The sequence below is a fragment of the Tauraco erythrolophus genome, chromosome 4 (assembly GCF_009769465.1).
Source record: "Tauraco erythrolophus isolate bTauEry1 chromosome 4, bTauEry1.pri, whole genome shotgun sequence".
NCBI lineage: Eukaryota > Metazoa > Chordata > Aves > Musophagiformes > Musophagidae > Tauraco > Tauraco erythrolophus.
Genome location: NC_141468.1, coordinates 69510529 through 69534688, shown reverse-complemented (window position 1 = coordinate 69534688; position 24160 = coordinate 69510529). Strand labels below are relative to the sequence as shown.

General features: G+C 45.8%; 1 protein-coding gene across 1 annotated transcript in view; it reads left to right on the top strand.

Annotated features, from left to right (window-relative positions):
• Positions 1-5768: 5768 nt before the first annotated feature.
• RESF1 (retroelement silencing factor 1) overlaps positions 5769-24160 on the top strand; it is a 45438-nt gene continuing 27046 nt past the window's right edge. The window contains exons 1-2 of the mRNA XM_086611192.1: positions 5769-6033; positions 10574-10656. The gene's annotated coding sequence lies outside the window, so the exon portion shown is untranslated. The remainder of the gene's footprint in view (positions 6034-10573; positions 10657-24160) is intronic.

Genomic DNA, 24160 nt, shown 5'->3' with positions numbered 1-24160 from the left:
GTTGGGGGATAAGTTACTCTATGAAGCTGTGGTTAAGCAAAAGGGCCGGACCGACCTGCTGCGTACATGGGAGGCCCTAGATAATATAATTCAAAAGGGGTCAGCAGAAGAGGAGGAAGAGGAATCAACAGATTATGTATCTGCAAGCGAGGGGTATGAAGGGAACAACGAACTATCTGAAGGAAGACTAACCCCAGACAGCGTGGACAGCGAGTTAGACGTATCCTCGCTGTTCACAGAGATCAATAAAGTTGCGGGGACTATGCAGGGACTCTACCCCACCCTGCAGGAAATAGTGGAGCGTCCCCCACCCTTTGCCCCAGCAACCCCCCCTTCCTCCTCAGGATGCGTTATGCCTACGGCTCCGCCATTTGAGCAATTGGCCCCACCCTTGGCAACTTCATATCCCGCGGTATCTGGTTATCCGGCCCAGGTACATTTGGCGCAGCCAGCACTAGTGTGCCAGGCCGTGACAATGCTCCAAGGAGTATCTCAGCAGCTAGCAGCTGTAGTGGAGATACTGCATCAGGCTATGACCCCCCCTGTAGCAAAAGAAATCTCCAAAACAAGTGACAGCCCAGCTGAGGAGTTACCACCAAGGGAAAAGTCACTAGAATCTGTCTGTTTATTAAATCCAAACCCCTTGGGAACCCCTACAGTGACAGTTCAACGCCGTGACCCGGTCCGTTTTTGGAACGAAATAAAAATGAAAGCAATAGAGGCTGGGGATTGGGACTTGGCTCAAGTCTTGGGGCTGCCAGTCAATAATGAAAAATTATCCATGATGGAAATAGGGGAAAGGCCAAATGTATTCCCTGTGGAATTGACCCTCCCGGGTTCTAACCAGCCCAATCAATACCTGGGCTGGTCATGGAAAGTCGTACGAGACATACAAAAAGCGGTAGCACAGTATGGGCCAAACTCCCCAGCAGTAACACAATTATTACGATTACTAAACCTGGAAATATTGGTGCCGTATGACTTTCAACATCTAGCTCAGATTATGTTCCAGCCGGTACAACGCTCCATTTTTATGAGCACATGGAGGCAGTTGGCTGACTGTCAGGCACTACAAAATATACAGTTACCCCAAGGTGACCCATGTTATGCCGTAGGTGCAGATGTCCTGATGGGAACGGGTCAGGTATTTAGTAATCCGGCGGTACAGGCCCAATGGCATCCCCAAATTCTTGGGCAGATCAAACAAATAGGAATGCAGGCCCTCATGCGGACCACAGAAATGGCGAAACCCCAAGCGAGGTATTCCACAATTAAACAAGGAATCAAGGAGCCTTTCTTACAATTTGTAGAAAGATTGCAAGGGGCTATAGAAAAACAAGTTTATGACGGCAATCTACGGGCCCTGTTGATAAAACAACTCGCAAGGGATAACGCCAACGCTGACTGCCGAAGAGCTATTGAAGTACTCCCAGGGGACCCCTCCCTAGAGGAGATGGTCATTGCATGTGCTAAGGTCGGGTCCGTGGAACATGAAATGACCGCGCTAGCCACCACCCTGATGGCCTCAGATAATAAGAAACTGAAGTGTTATAAGTGCGGGAGAATAGGTCATCTCGCAAAAAACTGCAAATCCAATGGCCGGCCGAGGAGCAGCAGAAAGAGAAAGTATGCACAGATGTCTTATACTCCAGGCAAGCCCTTTGCGGGAACACTGCAACAACCGCAAACTAATCCGGAAAAGACCCCTGAAGGAATGTTGCGGCAGCCGCAGATTAAGCAGCCAGAACAACCGGGGTGGATGTATCCAACCTCATCAGAACAGTGGATATATCCACCACCGACGTGGTATGACAGAAAAACATAAGAACGACTCCCCCCCGGTTCTGTTTCAAGGCATCTGACAAATGGCGATGAAAAATGGAATTGGAACATTGGAAAGCCCTAAAGGCTACTAGGTGTTTTTTCCTTTTTTTTCAAAAAAGAAAGGGGGAATTGTCGGGGGAGTTCCTGGCTGTCGGGGGAGCTCCTGGCTACTACAATAGAAAGCACCTGTGCCTTGTTAGGACAGGTGCTGTGAGTCACGTTGGTCAGCCGGAAACCACGTGACTCATGGATGAATAAAGGTGGGGCACTCCCAAGAGGGAATGGGGCAGTTCCCTCCTGGAGACTGGAGTGATAGGAGCCCCTGGAGAGCAGCATCTTGAAGCTCTCTGTTGGAAGCCTTTAGTTGTGACAAGGACCTTTGGAGTGAGTGTGATAAAGCCTTCTGATATATGAGGAAGATCACAACAACCTTCTGGGTTGTGATCCCCGAAGATTGAGACACCAGTAGTCCGCAACAGTCACATGATTTGGGCTACTCCGCAGCCAGGAGAAAAGGTACGGGATGTCAAGCGACACCTAACCAGCTGCTTTGCAGTGTTGGGGGTACCAAAAGTAGTTAAGACGGATAATGGTCCCGCGTATAGCAGTAAGTCTTTGAAAGACTTTATGCAAATGTGGAACATTACCCATACTACCGGCATCCCCCACTCCCCTACAGGGCAAGCAATTGTAGAAAAAGCAAATGGGACGATCAAGCGGTATCTGACAAAGTTCAAGGATGTTGCAGATGTTAGAGAACGGGTACAGAAGGCACTCTTTGTCTTAAATCATTTATGCATATTTGGGGAAAGTAATGACCCCCCTGTGGTCAAACACTATTCTGAAGACAAACCACCCAAACCGTTAGACATGAAGGTCTTTTATAAAGACGCACTCACAGGTCAATGGTTAGGCCCCGTAAAAGTGATATATCTAGGACGTGGTTATGTATGTGTTTCTACCACTACAGGTAACATCTGGGTTCCGAGTCGCTGGGTAAAGCCTGCGGTGGGAGCTGCTGGAAGCCTCGGAAGTCAACAGTCTGGGACCCCCGTAGATGACCTTACCCCTTGAGACGCCAAAGGCACAAATCAAATGCCACGTCTGTGCCACCTGTGACCCTTGGGTTCTGTGCGTATGCTACACCTGTGAACGGAGGTGGTGGTGTCGGCTGTTTCGAGCCCAACGTTGGTGTGAACAGTGTTTAGTAGAGGAAGAAAGAGCAAGTAGAATTTTGTTGGTTACAGGACACGAGTTACCAGATACCCGCAATTATTGGGTTAGTTGCCATAATTGGTACCACATAGTACGTAACCAAGCTCGGGAATTGCTACTCTTGCAAAAAGAGTGTAGCAGAGAGTGCTTGGTGCCCGCCTCTTGGTCAGTTGAGAAAGAGGAGTGGGAACAGACAAAGTTAAAGTGTGCGAAACGGTTTAAGTGGAAACGAAAGAAATGGCGTCATTGGTAAGCCAATTATATCTTATTTGCCTAATAACATGCAACATTTATACGCTTCAAAATAGTATCTTTGATCCAAGAGAAAATCTCTGGGTCACCTTAGCCCGCTCACTTAATACGACTAGTTTTTGCGCAAGCTTAGCAAGCCCCTCTTCTCCTTTTGTAACTTGCCTGATAGGTGTACCACTAAATGGGAGCCTTGAGCCCTTCAACCATTCCATGTCGGAACTAAGAAAACAATATAATATAAAAAATTCCACGAAGTTTAGTTCTTTCAACCAGAATCTTAAAAGCATATTTGAAAAGTATGATGATTGGGTTTGGAGACTCCCGGTAGGCCCAGAACCCCAAGAGATTGATCTGGTAGACTCGCTCAATGCTGGCTTCTGTATATATATTGGGAGAGGTGCAGATTCAAACAATAAAACTGCACCAACCATTCTGTCTCCTATTGATAGTGAGACACAATGGCAAACCACCTGGTGCCAAACAGTGGTTCTTAACAAAACCCACCCTGCCTTTGGCACATTCTCACCCCGATGCCTTCCACAAGGGTATTTTTTAATATGTGGCAATCGCGCCTGGTCAGGCATCCCCACATACCCGCGAGGGGGACCGTGCACATTTGGGCAACTCAGTCTGGGAGCTCCACTGCGGCACCCTAACGCAACACACAGGTACCGCTATAAGAGGGACGTCACTGAAACTTTATCTTCCGACTGTAATGATGGAGTCGAATTGTGGAATGCATGGGAAACCATATTTGCCTCAATTTTTGCCCCAGGTATAGCTGCCGCCAGAGCACATAATAATATAAACAAATTGACGTGCTGGGTAGTTAAGCAAGCAAATGCGACCAGCAGAGTCCTTTCACTCCTTGCTCAAGATCTCTCTGAAGTGCAGCATGCAGTGCTGCAAAACAGAGCTGCAGTAGATTTCTTATTACTAGCCCATGGGCATGGGTGTCAGGACTTTGATGGTATGTGTTGCATTGATCTGAACGATCATTCTAAATTTATTCACAAAGAAATTCAAGACCTCGTACAACACTTCCAAAAAATCAAACAGGACACCGGACTTTTTGGATTAGACGCGTTAGGAGATTGGATGGGGTTAAGCGGATGGATCAAAGGCCTTCTACAAACAGGAGTAATGATCCTTGTTATAATAATAATAGTACTCCTTTGTGTAAGTTGCACCCTTTCTTGTATTAAGGCTCTCTTTCTAAAAACAACCACTCGAGCGTATGTTGTGCGAAATAAAAACGGGGGAATTGTGGAAGAATGGTTAACTGAGAGAGGTCACGCAGACATTGGCCAGCTAGCTAAACAAGACCTTGGGAAACAAAGCACTCAGCTAGTTTAATTGCCGATGTGATAAGAACATCCTGTTTTCCAGATGCCTACAAACAAACAGGATGCTTGCGGACAGATCAGGCACAGCAGAAGGGAGGAAGAAGGTAACCGCAGATAGGAGCCAGGGGAGAGATTGATTTTAAATATATCAACCAATCATGAGCTTTCCTTTTGCAATATGCATGAGCTAATTAAAGCGATTATAAAGGTAGTATTGTTTGGCAATAAAGACGAAGCCTGTTGATCACTCATATTGAGCGTCCTGGTCTTCCCTCCGTCGCAACACACGGTGACACCCATTATGGAACAGCCAAGCGTCAGCATGTGAGATATTCTGGATGGCAAAACCCATCATCCCTCAGCAATCAGAGATGCCTCATGTGACTGCTCACTCAGCTCTTGCTCATATTTTGTCCAACGCACAGCTCATGGTAAGGCCTGACGTACACAGGGAGCAGCACCATTAGGCCAAAGCCAGAGCAACATCAGATAGGCAGGACACACTGGACAGGAAGAGAGGAAGCTTGTTCTGCAGCTATTACCACCCACAGCTTGCTGTCTCCTGCAGCTGGAATTCTTGCATATTGATTTTCTGGCAGTCTCTTCAGAATCTGTTACTATATAGAAGTGGTAGAGACCATATTCGCAAACTGAGAGGTATAAACAGAGCAGCTTATATAAAAGGTTTTTGAAGTGGATTAAACAGCAGCCGGACTGCTAAGGTCTTCGTGTTTCCCAGTGCAATACAGGCACAGGGAACGCTGGCACCCTCGTTGTCAGCTGGAATATCGGCCTCCATTGTTCTTCCTCTGAGGGCTGAGTGGATGACTCACATACTTTTAAAAGTCAGAGTCTAGATTAGGATTATTGTATTATGAACTGATTATTAAGAATTTGATCCGATCTGCAGAGGGCATCCAGGTGATTAAAAAGTCTAGGAAACTGAAAATTTAGGTAATAGGAAAGCTGTCAATCACTAGAAATTCTGTGTAATGACAAGCTACGCTGATTGCTAAAATCTTCATATAATAATAAAGCTCTAATTATAACTACAAACTTGTGGTCAGTTCTCAACCTACCAAGGATGCTTAAAAGAACCTGCCTATCATCATAGGGTTGAGTGACAACTGGCCTGGAGCCAGAAGTAACCAGAAACGGAAAACGAAAGCACAGCATTGACTCAGCAACATTTCCTAAAACTCACGTGGAGGCAAAAGATCAGAGTAACTGTTGACTTCAAAAGGTTATATATATAAGGCCTATCCAAAAGCAATTTGTTCTCAGCAATGAAGAGGAGCTTGGGACATACAGGAAGGATTCAGCTGCTGCCATGTCCTCCATCCGTTATCCTACACGTCACACCAGCCTGCTTGGAGACACACAGCTCAATACTTGGGTAAGTAAGCAGAGTCAGCTCATTTATAAAGCTCAACAAAAATTAATTTCCCTGACTATACATTTATATAATGAGCTTTGTTCCCCTCCTACTCGAGATACATAACAAGGTAAGATCTATTCACTACAGGCTTGTCACTTGTATAAAACTTAAACTTAGACCTTTTAAACAGATCATAGCCTTCTGCTGATTTTGTGATGTGAAATTTATCTGTAAGTACTGTATGGCTCACATATATTTTATTCACATGTTAAATATAATTTAATTGTTTTCATCTACCTAGTTTTTTACTACAGAACCTTTATATTTATCAGTCCCCCAGTTCCTCTAATTGCAGGCTCCTCTTGAAGTCTCAGCTGGAACTCGACTTGCAGGGGGGGTGTGAAAGAATCACTGTATTTTTTTTAGAAATTGTGATGTGCCTGAAGCAGGGAGCTGCGGGAGTTCTCTGGGGACCTGAGAAGGCAGGGAGGCAGGCGAGAAGGGCTCAGTCTTGTTAGCAGTGGGGAAGAAAATTCACCTACACAAAGTAGATAAACAGGAACTTCTTTATTCAGTGCCGGGGACACGGGGGCTAGTTCCATCCAAACGTGTCTGCCTTAGTGTCAAAATCCATAGGTTCTTATACATTTTTTTTTTTGTCGAATCATTGTTACATAAGTTCTTTTACATAAAAACGCGTACTATGCTCGCTTTTAAATTTGACCTTTAAAATGATTGGTTTCGGTAGTTATATAACCTTATCAATATTCTTACCCTGAAAGAATCATCGGTTCATTCTGCTTGACTCTCTTGATTGGAATCCTCGATATTTAAACCAAGATGGGAAGGGGTATGGGGGTTTCCAGGCAGCATAACTGGTGCCCATGACGGTTTCCTGAGTTTCTTAAAACAAAGCACAGAAAAACGCAGTAACTTCCTGGTGAGGTCCCTATTGCAACCTTCACCGTCCTAACCTACGCATTACGCTTTACAATCTTCTCCCTTTTCAGAAATCAAACCTAAGTCTTCTACCTGATGAAATCTTGATTTTTTCCTCAGAGTTTTTGCAACAGTCCGGAGGGATTTGAGAAGCCTCCGGCCAGACTCGATCGCGCTGCACAGCTCCCTGTCAGCGGCCCGGTGAATCCCGCTCTCGCCTGCCCAACTTCTGGGCGGCGGCGGCCGGCGGCGGCGCCTGAGCTGCCGCTTTCTACCGCTTCCCGGCTGCGCTGCCGCTGCCCGACCAGCCCCGGGCCCCGGTCCCTGGTTCCCGGTCCCCGCCCCGCAGCGCCCGCGCAGCCCGGCTGGGCTGGGCTGGGCTGGGCTGGGCTGCGCGGCGGCGGCGGCACCGCCTCCCCTCCCCTCCCCGCCCCGCCCCGCGGAGGGTCCCGCCCCAGGACGAGCCTTCGCGCCTACACCGCTGTCCCTGGCCGCCGGTGGTAGCGGTCTTCTTCTTCTTCCTCTCACCGGAGCCAGCGGCCGTTGGCTCCGCCTCTGCGTGAGGAGCGACTCTCCGGCCGGCCTTGCCGGGCTCGGTGAGGACGGACGGCGGAGAAGGGAGCGGGGCGGGCAGCGGTGGGGAGGGGAGGGCGGGCCGGGCCGGGCCGGGCCGGCCATGCCTTCCTCGCCTTCCTCCGCCCGCGGGGCCGAGGACCCAGCGGCTGCGGAGAACCGCTTCCTGGGCGGATGGGGAGGGAGCTGTCGGCCCGCCGCTCAGGGCCGCGCGGCCCCTCTGGCGGGGCCGTCTCCTCGTGCTGGGCCGGTGAGGCCCTTCCCGGCTTCTCCGTGGAGTAGCAGGGGAGGCCGCCGGCGGGGCCGCCCGGGGCCGCCGGCAGGCGAGGGCCCTGCGGGGCCGCGGCGGTCTCCCGGGGCGCCCGCGGGCCTCTCTTGGGGCGGCCGGCGGTGTCGGCCTGCCGGGCCCAGGCGGCGCTGGACGGGGGCTGGGGGTGGCTGGCGTGGAGCGGTTCGGGCACGGTGTCCGGCATGTCGGTAGCTGCTCTCTCGCAGAGCCAGTTCGCATCCATTAGAAGTGCCGTGCGTGGCGGAGCAAGCACAATGGGATCGGCGGGCGCGCGTTTCGGCCGGGCTGTTTGCCTGCAGAAACGTCCCCCTACCCGTGCGCTTTCAGCAGGAGCTTATTTACTGTCTTTCGCCGTAGGGTATGGCAGTCCAGGGAGATAGGAGTGAAAGACAGTGTGAAAGAAACCCACCAAGTAATAGCTTCCAGGGTTGTGGGCTCGCAGTGCGGGGGAGACCAGGTGCTTTGAGACCCCTGTGTGTAAGCTCCGCGGTGGAAGTCTGGTGTTAGCCGGTGATTTTTGCTTCGGGTGGGCGTCACAAGGTGTGCGGTGAGGAGCCGGTGTGAGAGGGACACCTGCAGTCGGGCGTTGTGGTTGAACTGACAAACCTGTTTATGTAGCTAAAGCACGACTGGCTTTAAAGTGGCGCAGGCTGCTGTTTCTGCTTTGGGTTGTCAGAGTAGTGTAGTTGAAAGGATTATCTGGCTTATTCCATCCGCAAAAGCGAATGGAAGTGTGAGAAAAAAGGCAAATACTCCATCAGCACTTCTTGATCAACTTTCTTCATACGTTCCGCGAGATAGGCTTCATGTGCTCTTAGGGAAAACCGGAGGCATCAGCTTGAACGCGAGTAGGTTTTCCCAGCACTGGATATGCTTCAGAAGCCCGTAGGAATGCAGGAGGTTGTTTTCCTAGAAGTTTTTACGAGGTTGACTCTTTCTAGGAGCTCTGTGGTAATGTCGGGCCTTTCCCTGCTCTTAACTAGTCTCCTGGGACAGCCTGAAAATAGAACAAAACAAACCCACCTCATTGTGGCTCCTGGTAAATATTTTTTTTTAGCTTTTACATGTGAGAGTGATGGGAGTAAAACTTGTCACTAACATCAAAAACTCAACTGAGCTTTTATTACCTGATTTCCTTGAACTAGCCAGTGTCCCAAAACATTTAGATAGGCGTTCCTGGCGGAGAAAGCAGATTTATGTAATGATCACTTTTGTATTGGCGTCCACAAAATTAAATCCTTTACTCTCGATAGCTGTGCCGGTGTAAAAGTTCCCTTGGGTCTCAAAGCAAAGTCTTAGCCAATGTGCTGAGGTGGTTCTGAAGGTTGTTTATCAGGAACCGTTAGTTCACTGTCTCCATGTGGCTCAAGTGGCACTTCAGAGTTAAAGGATGAAGCCCTCTTTGTAGTTCAAGCTCAAACAGTATTTTTATTTCAGGAAATAATATATTGTTTGATTTTTTTTTTTTTTAAAAAAAACACCCCACAAACCGTTACTTCATATCAAGTCTGCTATGGGGCATTTTGGTTCCCTGCTTAATAGTAGCTGAAACTGTTTCTCCAGTTCATGGGTCTGCCAGGTTTTTAGAAGAGATTTTGTCATTTTGGTTTCGTTTTCTGCTTAAAGCACAGATGCTTTTTCACTCCTCACCCTTCCTACCATGCTTCAACAAAAATAATTGTAGATCAGTAAAACACTCGGATCTGTAGGAGGCTGTCCTTGAAACAGTGGATTTCTAAAGGCCAGCAAGTTATTTACCTTCTGTGGGTTCTGCAGGAAAACATGTTATGGTACTAGAAGATGTTTGTATCTGTTTCTAAAAATTACACAAAACAATGTTTCCCAGCTCTTTTGTTTGCATTTTTTTTTTTGGTGAGGAAAAATGATCAAAAGGGGCCCGTTGTATTCGCTTAGTCACCTCTGATGGAGTAGGGGTGATGGTGCACCTGGCCAGGTGCAGGTGTGTGCTCTTCAGGCAGTCCATCTTGCCAGGCCTTTTGCCCATAGTGGACCAGCTGAGCTGCTTAATACGACCTTCTGAGCTACCACCTGGGTCTGGCTTTTGGCTGTGGGTTGCAAATGAGAGGAGTGGTTTCTTAAGTCCTGCATGTGATGAGCTTGCTCAGTTTCATTTGCTGCAACCATGAACAACATATCAGGGGTTTGGAGATGTGTCACTTTGTCAGTGTTTGTGGTCTCACCTGGTCCTAATCAATGCAATAACTAACCTGCATTGAGTGTTTCTTCTCTTTGTTGATGACTAATAATCAACAAGTGGGCACAGGAGGAGATCAGTGCTCCCCACTCTCTGATTTAAAAGGGATCAGGAGGGAAGGCTGAAGACAGTGGAAAAAAAGTAAAGGGAGCAGAAGGCCAAGAAGGTGCTGTTCAGCTGTCTTAATTCCTAGAGCAGCTCATGGTTTGCTAAGCCTATGAGGGCTTGTGAGAAACTGTAGAGCCTGCTGGTGGCTCTTGAGAGAAGCAAAAAAAAAAAAGACAAGGAAAATAGTGAAAACACAGGTTATGTTGTTAGCATTAAGTGATTGCTATTGTTTGCCTTCATGAACTGATAACGGGGCATTAATAAAAGGATGCTGTTGCTTCACAGAAAACTGGACTTCAAAACCTGCCAGGAGATCTTCTGATGTATTACTCCTAATCAGGGACGATGCAGTCTGTCCAGTGCTATTGTTGGTACAGGTCATTACTACTTTGATAAAGTAGCACTTGCAGCTTAATGACTATGGTTTCTTCTAGGAGCAAAGACCAGTAAGGATCTCCTGCTTTTCCAGTGGGTGCTACACGTCTGTCCGAAGGGACACACTAACAAGATTGCTGAAGTAAGTGATCCTACTTTTTATAAAGAAAATTGGAGATATGCAGACTATTTTATTATTTATAGTCTAGTTAATCTGGAAGCACCGTAAGTACCAGTGTTGGTGCAACTGAAGATGTAGAAATGGGGAAAAAAATGAGAGTGGGGAAAATGTAAACTTCTCAACCTGCCTTTGCCACTCCAAGTATTTCTAAGTTATACTTAATGCTGTTATAGCCACAGGTTTTTTTTTAAGGACTCTAGTACTTTCCCATTGCTGATAGGAGATGGATTTTTGCTTTTGCACACGTTTGATTGCTAGGCACTACTAGGATCTTTCTGATTATTATTTGTGTTTCTGATAAACATTAGAGTTGTGAGTTCTGAACAGTCTCAAAAGTGCAAAGGACAGTGAAAATATAAACCAAAAGAAGCTGTAGGATATGGAGGAATTGCAAGGAGGAACATTTAATGAGTGGAAACATTGATAATGTAACGATCTTATTGCTGGTATAAATGGTCTCCATAAAATGCAAATATGCCAAAGAGCTCTTCTAGTATGTGCTGGTGAAACACTACTATTACTCTCCATGACTGAAATTCAGTTAACTTATTAATTTGCACTTCAGCCAGTATTCTCTACATAGATTGCGAACTTTTCTCCGATTAGTAGTCGTTAGGTGTTGAATGATTTGAGAGCAGTACTTGTAAAAGGAGGTACAATTACTGAAGATGTAAGACGGTTTTTTGAATGTTCCTTAAAACTTGGAGGGAACTTGAGAGGTCTTAGAGATTGAAGCATGTTTCATGGTTGCTCTGCATTTCACATTGGTTTCCATGAAGCGTGATAAGTAGAAATCTGTAGCTGTAGCATAGAGATGTAGGTACCTTCTAAGAAATGTCATTCCATCCAAGGAAAATCATCTTTCGGTCTCTACTTCATTGTTAGCTGACCTCTTCCGTCATAGTAATACAACTAAAAAGCATGAACTACAGGTGTGTACTTATAGGTATGTATGTCAATTGTATATGTGAACTATACTACAGAGGCAAGGATATTCCCGTATAAAGGAATCTGATGCTTGTATTAGAAAAGCTTTCATCTGGAGGTTTCTGAATAGGATATTTGGAGATGTTAATTTGTGTGATGAATCTGATCCCTGTTACTAATGCCTCTTCCCTGCAAATCTTCTGATTTTGTGTTTAAAATTGCTTTCTCATGCTTATGGCTATTATTCAAAAGCAAACATAATTTTTTCCCCTGAAGAGTGTAAGCAATAAATGTTTGGTTGATACCATCAAGCAATCAATACCATCTTGAAGATTTCGTTTTGTTCTGAGCAGTGACATCTCTTTTGCTGATATTGGTACGTTGCTTGGTATTGTGGAGAACTAAAATTTTAAAACTTCTTGTGAAGCATGGCTCTTCCAAATGCCTGGAGTCTGTGCTGCTTGCAGAAAATTCACTTTTTATCTTTCAGAATAATCTCTTTGAGCTCAGTTTATGCTGCTTATGACAAATTCAGATTTTTCTGTATCTAACACTTCTGATTGTTGATACATGGCACAGTGTTTACCTGTGTTATCTCATTTCTGGTGAGAAGCATGGCCTCTTTCCTGCTGCCCTTTTGGCTGTGACCGCAATTGCCATGACTCTTGTGGCAGTGTTGCTGGAAGCGATTCCATAGCTGTGGGACTGGGGATCAGGTCTGTTCCTAAGTGCCAAGGACTGCTTTTTCCTTGTTGTTTGGTTTTTGTATTATCTCTGAATAAGTTTTAAAATTGAATTATGTAGTTTTAATTTCTCAACTTGTTATTAACTGCCTGCTACAAGAAACAGAATTTTAGTACAATCTGAAGGGTATTAAATAATTCTAGGTAGTGTAGTGTGCAGAGGTCTCCAAATAATTCTAGGTAGTGTAGTGTGCAGAAGTCTCCGTAGTGCAAGGCACCTGTGAAAGTTATCCACCATTGTCTCTTAAATCTTATATTCAGTGTAAACTGTAGAAAATAGACCAAGATTTGTAACACTTAATAATTTTATTGACCAGTTTTGTGTACACAAGTGACACGTGAGTATGGGAATATTAGGTCCTAGACTTTGCTACTGGTGTGCTGTCTTTTGTGTTAAGTGTTTTTTGGGTTTTCCTCATACTCTGGCTAGTTCAGCTTGAAATTATGCTTGTACACCCACACGCATTGGCATAAATCCACTATGGGAAAATATAAACACACTGAGGTCCCTTTATTTACTAGCCTTGGTCTCCAGTTGCTGACTACATATTTAGCCCTGTGACTGCAGCTCCTTTTCCATTTGGTGGCACCTAGACTTTCCTTGCATGCCAGTTTCTCCAGTCTGGTCTCACCCAGACCTCCAAGCCCTGTGGTCTCTTCTCCAGGTGCTGGAACCCTGGTCTCTTCAGTTGCTGGCCTTAAACCTATAAGCCCCTGGTCCTGACTAGACCTTGCTTATATGTAACCAGCCCCTTTTATTCTTCCTCTGTATTTCCCTCTCGTTGTTCTTACACATCCCATTTGTCTCCCATGCTTGACCCTTTCCCTAAGCATTCCTTCAGCATTTTATTCCTGCCTCAAATATCCCTATTGAAACATAGCTTCAGATTTGTAACATAAACATTGAAATGCCATGAATGATATGATACCGAGAATTTGAAATAGTCCATCTATGTTCTTTTTGTATATGTTCATCTGTATTCTTTTTTGTATATTGTTTGTAGCTTTTCTTTTATAAATAAAATAGATAACAAATGACTATAGAGATGGAGATCTAAACAATAGATTATTCAAGAATGTTAACAAGTGGAAAGCTAATCACTTTGAACTGGGAATAGACCAGATGACCTTGAATAATAGCCAGAACTGGTTAACTATTAGAGTAAAGATAAAGGAAACCTGGACTCTTCCTCAGAGTGCATGCTCCAAAGAAAGTTCAACCAGAGGACATTTAAAGAATGACCACCGTTGTGTCCTGGAGACCCTCAAAAAAGAACCTAAAGGACTCAGGGCGAACGCATAATTAGAATGCAAATGTTGTAATTAGTTTTTGAAAATAAGATAAATGTGTAGGATTATTCTTGGAAATCTAACACGTATGTATACAACTGACCTATATAAACTCCACTAACTTCAACCAAAGGCAGACACATTTGGAGGAATTATCCTCCATGTCTCCAGCGCTGCAATAAAGAATGCCTGCCTTCTAAAACTTTAAAACAAGTCTTAGAGAGTTTTTTCTCTTCTGACTTTTATGGTATCAATATATCAATGGAAACATGTGAGAAAGCAGCAGAAGAAATAGCAGACCAAGAGTTAAAAGAATGGCCTGTGTTGGCAGTGAAGGAGCACCATTTCCAGGATGCAGTAAAACTGGGAAATGTGTTGAGTGTATGTGGAAAGTGGTGAGAGCATCTACTTCAGTAAGGTTATCTGCTCAAGGACCTTTTCAGTGCAAAAGGAGATGATAAGGATTAAACCGAATGTACAGAGACAGACAAACAATATTGGGATAGTAACAAGAAACAAACGTGCTCAGCTTTGCCAGTTGATAAGAGCGTGGGAGATGTTTGAGTTTATTTCAGAAGGTTATCTGATCAGGGACCTTGTCAAATGGGGGGTGGAGGGAAAAGAGAGAAGCAATAAAGAAAACTTAGATAAACTTGACAGGCAAATGTGAAGAAGGAGACAGAAGAAACAAACCTTGTCAGTCTCGCTAATTGATGGGCCATTGAGAAACTGTAGGCAAACCTAGACTTTTGAACTGCTTAGGGTGCAAACGTCGGAGCCCCAGGTAGGAGTGGGTGGAAGAGGATGGTGGAACTATGCAGAGGGGGAAGAGACAGAAGAGAGTATAAAAGGGGCCAGTCATGTGTAAACCATGCCTGGTCAGGAGGTCTGTGTGGCTTGTTCCCTGTGTCTGATCCTGTGTTATCCAACAATGAAGGGGTTAAAATTTTTGTGTAAGAATTTCGTGAAGGGTTTAGTAGGTGGTTTGCACATTCCTAAAGAATGTGACAAGATGACCATCCTTGAAGCTGCCAGAAGTAATTAGGAGGGAGATTCTCTTTATCAAGAACTGGCTGCCCTTGAAGGGAACATCCCAGAAAACGTATGAACTTTGTTATCATGTTTTTCTGAATTGTGAACATGTGCAGCAGGGACTTGGGGAAAAGTTAATTCCAGCAGGGAGAGATTGCGACCACCGATTCATGGACCACCTACTCTAAACATACCCCAGACTCAAGAGAAAGGAGTGGAGGGAGTGAACTGAGCATGCGAACTAATTTTACATGTAAAGTGAGAAAAAATTAACCAGTTGTTTAAGAGAATAACAATGAATATGTAGACAGGTTATGAATATGTGTGATTGTAGTGTGTAACTAAGTTTCTGTCCAGGGGCCAGGTGTCCTTGCTAGGTGGAGATATCCCCCATGCACCTGATGCCTGCTTTCTAACACTACAAATTGTGCTAGAGAGCTTCTGTCCGGATTTTTACTGACACCTGCAGCCAGTCGTATCTTAAGTCCTTTCTTAACTGTCTGTCTGCCTGGTCTGTCCCCTGTGTGTGGGTGCTGCAAAGACTAGGTGCCAGCTACTGAGTAGACCAGTGTGACGTGATAACTGGACCAGCAAATGTAGTCATACCTGGAGGTGTAGACACCTCTGGGCCATGGTGCCAGCAACTGGAATGAGAGGGTGTCTTAGTATCAGTAACTGGAAAGACTGTAGCTCTTGGGGGCGTCTCCACGCAACCTGCAGACTTTGTATCTGGAGTACCAGCTACTGAATGGATTTGGTGCCAGCAACTGGGGGTGCGGGCACTCCTGGCCTGTGGTGCAAGCGATTGGAGTGAGTGGGAGCTTCACTAGGGCAAGTGGAGTGAGTGAGGGGCTCATCGCTGTTGGCTGGCGCGGGACTGTTGGTCACAGCCTGTGTGCCTGATGCTGGCTGCTGGTGAGGGTATGTGGGGCGTATCTTCCCCAAATTGGGAGGGTGGGGTTTGCCTGTATAATTTGCTAGCAGACTTGAAGGTGGACTAGCTGTTGGGTAGGAATCCCTGGGTCCAGACAGGGATATTGGATGGGCGGAGGGCCCATGCTGGTATCTGGGGGGGAGATCTGCGAGTGTAGAGTGCTTATGAAACAAGTGTGTGAGCACATGCATCCACTCTCTAGTGAACATCAAGCTGGACAGCTGGCAAGTAGGAGACCATTTGAAAGGGATAAGAGGGCCTAGGATCCATGCAGGAGTATCGGATGGGCAGAGGGCTGTACTGGTACTCGAGGGATCTGTGAGTATGTATGTGCTTGTGACAGTAGAGAGTGGGAATGTGTGAGTTTGAAAGACAATCAATCCTGACCAGCCAAGAGGGGGAAAGCGACTTGTCTGTCTATACTTAGGTTTTATGTGAGTCAGATATGTCAGTGTTGTTGAAGGCAGCACCATGTCTGTGGCTGTCGGTGTCGGCATCCTCTGTGTGTCTCTGGGATGCATGCTCAGCCTTGCTACTGGTTGAACCTGCAAACAGGAGAGCAGCAGCAGCTGTATCTGTGGGTCTGCAGTGGAGACACTTGAGTGTCCAGGCTGGGCTCCAGCCTCAGGGCAGAAGGAACCACCAGGCAACAGAGCTGCTGGAGGTGGGCATTACAGCATCACTTAACAAGCACTGGGCCTACGATAATGAGGTAATTTGAAGAGGATAATTTCGATGGGTTTTGTTTTAATGGCTGTTGCTTGAACTGCAAAATCTCTGTCCTGTTTCTTCATCTGTTCTGAAAAGGTCCTGTTTGTTCTAAGCGCTCTTCCCGCTGTGCTAGATTTAGGCCCTGAGTGAGGACTTTGAAAATGAAGTGTGTTCACTTAAAAAACCAACAACAAACAACCCAAAATAAACAAAAAAAAACACAGTAATAATCTGGCTCAGAAATACTGTTGGATAATACTGAATAAAGTCACATTGAAAGTCCTGGTGGTTGGAGGAGACAATGCTAAGAACGGAAAGAAAGGCGAGGAGGAAGAGCCTGATTCCCCATGAAGTTTGTGGGCGTAAAACTAAAACGGGCCCATACAATAACCTTTTTTTGTAATGCTCATCCATAGCAGCAGATGGCATTAGGGCAGCAAAGGCAATAGGTGAAAATGAGAAATACACTGTTGGAAATGGTAGGATGGGAATCTGCAAAGAGAAGTGACTAGTCCTCATATGCTTAAAGTTACTGTAACTACCCTGTGATGGACTGTTGATCTGAGATACAGGTAGTTTCTAACAAATTATCTCCTACATAACTGCCAAGAATCCTTATGACAAGCAAACTCCTGTGTGCTGGTGCTGCTGTGACATCTGAAATAGAGTTTTAAACTGAGGAAAATGAGAATTCTTGGTGTGTATGTCCACTTTCCTTTGGGCACATGTTTGGTTGATTCAGGCCATCTTGTACCACAGGTGCAGATCTGCCAAAATGCTCTATTCTTTCAGTGATACTCTGTCAACTGTACTGAGTTAATTTTAAATGCTTTTGGTTAACTGAGACTGATTGCTAGAAGTCCAGAAGCAGAAATGAAGGAGCAAAGTTGTGCTGGCCTGCAGCTGAACTTTCGTCATTTAAGTTCTTGTAAGCTTATATTTGCAGAACTCCATGTCCTGGATAGGTGGGAAACAACAGAGATCAGTGTAGCTGGCGTTGAAATACATGTGTTTGGTGTAAGAGTTTTGGTCCAATAAAAGGAAACTTTTAATAATGAATAAGAATATTCTATAAGTATTGTGAGTGCCTCAGTTACCCTTGTCGCAAACCACCACCAAAGGTAGCACCAAAAGTGGTTTTATTGAAGTAAGATGTTGTAAAAGTGAGGCTTAAGATGATGGCAAGGTTCAATCTATTATTTACTGTACAGAGGATATAATAATAATTCAAAAATACCAGTGCAAGATCTTAATGCCCTGCGATACAAGGTTATGCATGACATCGATCACTTACCAAAGATCTGCAGTTGGTTATGGGTGTCTCAGCCTCAAGGAGTAATCTCGAGAGGTGTCCTGACTCAAGGGGGGATCACTGTCATGCAGACAGCTGCTTTAGCAGGGTAAGCTTGAAAAGGTTCGCTCAGTTTGTCCTATTTATGGAACAAAGTACTTGGCTCATAGTCAAACGACATGCCATGCCATGGAAAAAGTACGTGTGAGACTACTTGTACCCACAACTTCATTTGTTTCTTGACAAATTGGTCTTGGAAGACCCACCTGCTATTCATGTGTTAATCGCATGATTGGTGTTCTGGTTACCCAGCTCTTATGCATGGAAGCTCACCGTGTCACCCTGTTCCTGTGTGGGTTTTCAAAGAGCAGGTTGCAACTAGAGTAGTTCTTGACCCGGTCATGGCCTAGGCCTTTACTTCCTTGGGAGCCTGAACCAAACTATTACTAGTTTGGTCAAGGTTTTGAGTGTATCTGCCACACTCCACCCTGTGACTACAGTCAATCTGCTTTACCGACTCAAAGTAGTAGTAGTCTGTCATAAAAATGCGGCGTATTGCAGATCAGTGGTAAGGGTACAATTAATTGATGAGTTGCTTAGCTTAAACATTACAATTAATACTAATTATGTACTGTTGCACTTAAAGAATTAGTTGATTGCATATGTTTTAAGTGTTGATTTAACATAATTTGTTTCATTATTTGCCCAACTTTGATATACAGAATGATTATAAACAATAAATACAATAAAATCAAAAGTAACAAAACTGAATGTAACATCAAATTCAGTGCTTCAGTTGCTGTTGGTGTAGGTCATAAACATACACAGACAGCCATTGCTGACTTAGACAAGTACTGTCTGGGTGTACTGAGAAGTGTCAGACTGTCCTAGGGGACTTAAGGCACGTATAGGAGGTTCCAGAAAAATCCGCTTCACGCACAAGCCCCATCCCAGATCAGGGGTTTCAAACTTCAATGTCTACCTATTGTCATCCTTTATTTCTCTGCCAGGTCTATTGTCGATGATCCATGGGCTGGATCACAGACCTGTCTTGGTGGAAAGCCAGAGATGTGATAGGGTAGGTTCATTAATTAGTATCATCTCCTGTAGTCCATTATATAGGCAACAGCTAAGTCTGCGTTTATGTTATATGTAAAGTTTACCAAGAGCTGCTAGGCTTGCAGGTGTCATTTGGTGTCAGTGACATTATTCCAGATAACTTTTATGAGTTTCAGTAGGTGGGATTCTGCTCTCACCATCTCTTAAGATTACAGTTGCTGCAGGGGAGATTACTGTCTTGAGGGAAGATGTATTTGGCAGCATGCTGCAACTCTGACTAACTCTTTAGCAGCAGGATAACTCCAACACTTGTGCAACTGAAGAGCTATGACAGTGGTTCTGTGGTCCAGGTTGGAGATTTGGGCTAAAGTTTCCATGGCTTCATCCACTACTATTGCAGTTGACCTTATCATAGATGTAGTGTTTGCCGCCACTGCCACTCCTCTGATCACAGCGGTGACATCTGCTTGGATGTTCCATATGGACTTGGCCATGGGGCAAGCAGAATGGGAATCAACATGGCCAACAGCAAAAGCACATGAGTGGGCATAGTCCCATATTTCTTCACAAAGAGGGCAGCCCTACATGTCCATGGGTGTGGAAGGAGCGTGCTTTTCAAGAGGGAAGCCAGTGTGCGCACCCAGCAAAACCAGCCCAGGAGTTGATGTAGACCTGGTCATCAGAGGAGCGAATGACCAAGCAAAGGGCCAAGAGCGCAGACCTCTGGGCACTATCATGGCAATCGGGTGTAACAGCTTGGTCATCTGCAGTATGAACAGCAGTGGCATGCCCAAACTAGGTGTTATGGCAAAGGATTGTGGAGGCTTTGGTAAACCAGACAACCTTCTGTGGGGTATTGAAAAGATAAACTTCTGTAATAGGTGAGTCTGAGGGAGAGGAAGGTGAAAATTATATGGTTGGGGCCTAAAGGTTGGATTCTGATGGCAGAGATACCAAGAACCCAACTGTCACGATAAGGTATGATGGGTCAATAGAGGACAGAGGGGACCTACCTTGAGCCCTTTTCAATTTGACCAGCTTGCCTGTTTCCCAAGAAAGATGAGACCCTTCTATCTGACCCACCTGCCACAGCCCCTTTAAGGAGAAGGGGTGTTTCCTTGAACCATTTGCAATTTGACCAGCCTGTCAGGCTTACGCTGACAGCATCACTGGACCAAATTTCTCTGGACAGCCCGCAAGGTCAGACGGTGGTGTAAGAGACTGTCAGATGTTTTTATGCTGGAATGAAAACCCACCAACTGACACCATTGCCCTTACACTGGAGCAACAGTTGGACCACAAGACTAGAGGTTTCCCGTTTTCTTACGAACCTGAAAGTGGAGCAGATTCTAAGAAACAACCTAACCCCCTGTGCATGTGCCCAGACCCGGAGTCTGGAGGAGAGAGGGGCCTTGAGACCCCTGAAGACCCCCTAGTGACAGTATTGGGCGTGCACACCACTGCCGGGTGGTGGGTGTGGTTAAGCAAAACAGCTCTCAGAATACGCTAAGTGGTTCTTGGAAGGCGAATGAATATATAGTAAGAAATCCCAGTAAATGAGCAGAAACAACCAACATCGAATGGAAAGTTCTCCCACCGGACTTGAAGATGAATTGGACTGTTGGGACGCCGCAGCTCCATGGTGGTAGCTATTGCAACTAACTCTTTCTTTCTTTTCTTTCTCTCTTTCCTCTGCGTTTGTGAACTTGTTGAAGTTTCCAGAAACTCGTATTTATAGATAAACTAATTTTATTAAGATATGTTCTTGACAGGATACAGGTTTGAGAATAGCCAGTGATAAGATACTGACTGCAAAAACAGATTTGGAACCAAACAGAACTGATCAGTAATGATTTTAAATAGCTACCAAGATGTTAGTAACTAAGTGCTCTTACCCAGTAGGAATCCCTGTCGGGAAAAAGGGAGAGGCCCAGCCTGTCGACTGGTCTCAGACATTCCAATGGAGGTCTTGCCCCAACATCTGCTTCTCTTAAGCCATTTTTATACTGTTTTTTACTTTCAGGTGGAGCTTGAGTGACTCTAGTCATACATACCTTTGTTAGGATTGGTGTAAATTTTCCATGCTTCGATTTAAAGGTATAGGCTAGAAGAATTTCAGAGCACATGCTCAGTGAGAGGTGGTCGCAGCCCGGAGGCTGGTAGATTTTGTGATGGAGATGTGTTTTGGTTTTATAATGACATTGTAATGAGCAAAGTTCGGCTTTAGGACATGATTTCACCATCATTGCTGAGGCAGCAGTTGTGATCCATCTTCCTTGATGGCAGTGAAGTGGTTATCTTTACCAGACATTCTTTATCCCTGATAACAGGGATGAGCCGTGGTACCTCCGTACCACTCTACTCCTCATTCCAAGGATATTGTATGTTCTGTTTGGCCAGATGCAGGCCTTGTCCATTCCAACTGCATTCCATTCCTGGGAGCAGCAACTGTGTCTCGCCTCAAAGCTGCTCTAATATTACAGCTTATGTTAAGATATAACTGAACTTTGGGGAACAGTGTTCTTCCTTCCCCTCATTTGCTGTTATTTTTCCACACTAACACTGAATGGTAATGGGTTGAGCATGTCCTTCAGGGAAAGGAGCTGTGCTGGTTTTACAGGAGGGGCTGCAGAAATGGCCCCTGTAAGTACCTGTGAAAAAGGCTTAATGTGCTGGCTTTACATGGTGGGGTTTTGGCAGCATGGGAGGGGCTGCGGAAGTAGCCTCTGTAAGTAGCTGTGAAAAGCTTCCCTGGCTTCAAAACCAGTCGGACCGGCCTCTGGCCAGATGATACCCTCCCCATCCCCTCAGGCCAGGACTGAGCCAACCAGCACTTCTGCGAATGCTCTATTTAAGACTGGGACAAAGGAGCCCGAAGAGAGGCTGGACCTGCACTGAAGAGAGAGGGGAGGCGGGGGGCTGACCCCCTGGCCTGCTGGACAGGCGGCTGCCTATGGAGGGCCACTGCTCCCTGACTGGAGATGGCTGCAGCAAAGAGAGGAGTGAGACCTGAGAGAAATGGCCATGTAGACACCAAGGAAAGTGAAGATGGAACTGGAGGAGGCAGGCTGGAGCTGAAATTCCCCTGCAAACTGGTGGTGAGATGGCAGGTGGCCTCCCTGCTGCCTGTGGAGATTAATGGTGGAGCGGAGATTCACCTGCAGTTCTTGGAGAACTCCACACTGGAGCAGAGATGCCTGTGCCTGAAGAGAGTCATAGAGAAAGTCTCTGTGAGCTGCTGGAGGCTGACAACAAGGTGGAGAGGCATCTGAAGCCTGTGGAGAACCCCTTGTCAGAGTGGGTGGCAGCTCCCTAAGAAGCTGTGACTCCATGGGGAAGAAGACCATGCTGGAGCAATCTGATGGGTAAGAATTGCATCCTGAGGGAAGGACTCACATTGGAGAAGTCTGTGGACTGTCCCATGAGGAAGGGATCCATTGGAGCAGGGAAAAAAGGGTGTAAGGAGTCGTCCTCCTTTAAAAAAGGAGTGGCAGAAATAACATGTGATGAACTGGCCAGTATTGCCCCATTCTCTGTTTCCCCCTGTGCCACTGGAGGAGGAGGTAGAACTGTGAAGAAAGGAGGGGTGGGGGAGGAGGTGGTTTTGAGATCCGGCTTTGTTTCTTGTTATCCTCTCTGAACGAACCGTTAACGAATTAAATTGAGTTGTCTCCAAACTGAGTCTGTTTTGCCCCGGGGCCATGGTTGGTGGGAGATTCCTCTCTGTTCTTATCTTGACCCTCAGTTCTTCTGTTACATTTTTCTCCTTTCCACTTCACTGAGGGAGAGGAGTGAGTGAGCGATCTTGTGGTGCCTTAGCTGCCCGCTGGGCTAAACCATGGCAGGAACCTGTGATGGGCATTGCAAAGAATTGGTTGTAGAACCATTCAGTGTAAGGGGACGATCTGCAAGTTCTTCGATATCAGAAAGGGCAAGTAAGGTGGCATGTAAAGTACGCTGCCATTCCCCATCCGAGGCTTGCACATCTTGCTGCCCCTTGCTGCCTGAAGAGACTGGTTTAGAGGTAGGGTCCTTGGGACCTATTTCTTGGAACAGTCACCACCAGGCTGTTTGCACTGTGCTGGACCCTGTGTTCAAGTCCACCAGTAGGAGTGAGTGGTCCCACATACCAATACTGTTGGCTACTTTTAGAAGCGTTAGGGCCTGTTGGTTAGCCTTATGTGCCAGTCCCAGGTGGAATGTTTGCACAGCAAGGAATAGAGAGGACAGACTAGCTGACTAAAACCTGGGCCTTGTCACAACAAAAGTTTGAAGAGCCTAGGAGGCACTGATGTTTGCATTTGGAGGAGGGAGTTGGTTGGGTAAATAAAACAGTTTGCAAGACACTTTCAGGAATACCTTTGGTACTGGCATGCAAGAAGACTCTTCAAAAAGAACACAAACACCTTATGTTCTGGGCAAGATTCTGACATTTACCAGGAGGAATATAAAGTTCGTAGTATTCTTTGAGGGCTGAAATTGGGGGGTCATATCTTGTGCAACAGGTTCCCGTCTAGGTCTGCCTAGGAAAATGTCATCAATATACTGGTGGTGAGAGACATCAGGAGTGGGAGGGATTTCAGCTAAGGCTGATGCTAAGATACCATGAGCAATGGTAGGACTATAGCAATAGCCTTGAGTAAAGGTGTAATGAATGCCGTTCCAAGTACAGGCAAAGTGAGCTTGGTCATCCAAGTGCATGGGACAGTGGAAGAACATGTCTTTAATGTCCAAACTTGTTATGCATAGGTAAGAGGAAAGGTAAATAGCATTGATTACTTCAGCAGCTGTTGGGACTGCAGTACGAGGCAGAGAGGAGGCAGAATTTATGCCTTGGTAGTCATTGGTCAGATGCCAAGACCCACTGGGTTGTGCACTGGCTGGATGCGGCTCTTAAAAAGGGAGTGAGTGTAAGTGAATACTCCCTATTTTTCCAGTTCTATGAGAAGAGAGGTAATAAGTTTTGGGGCTTGCAGATTCACAGAGTGTTAACAGCATGGGTCACTGGAGATAGAGGAGATGCTTCTCAGAGTACCTGAACTGGGGGGGAGTTTTGGTTCAGAAGTACTGTGAGGCTGTACCTTCCCTCAACCATCATGGAAGGTCCAGTATCTGAGTAGTTCCATATGTGGAAGTAAAAATTTGGAATAGAAGCAGGATAGTTCTCATTCGCAGGGTGGTGTAATTGTTACCTAATGAGTGGATATGTCAATAAATGTCACTTTGTGCCTCGGAACCTTATTCCTTCAAGGGGCAGATAGCAGCAGAGGGTCTGACCATGACAGCACCATTTAAACTAATTTCCCCACGCCAGTTTCATTTTTGCGCTCTCTGAGTGTGTGTGTCTTAGTCACGTGCACAAGCCCTACGTTAGGAGTAGTGCCTAGAGAGATACTTTTTAATGCCGTTGTACTGGGCAGGCAGGTTAACAGTTTACTTGAGTAGACTCAGAAAAGTTAAGCTGAAGATACTCTCAGT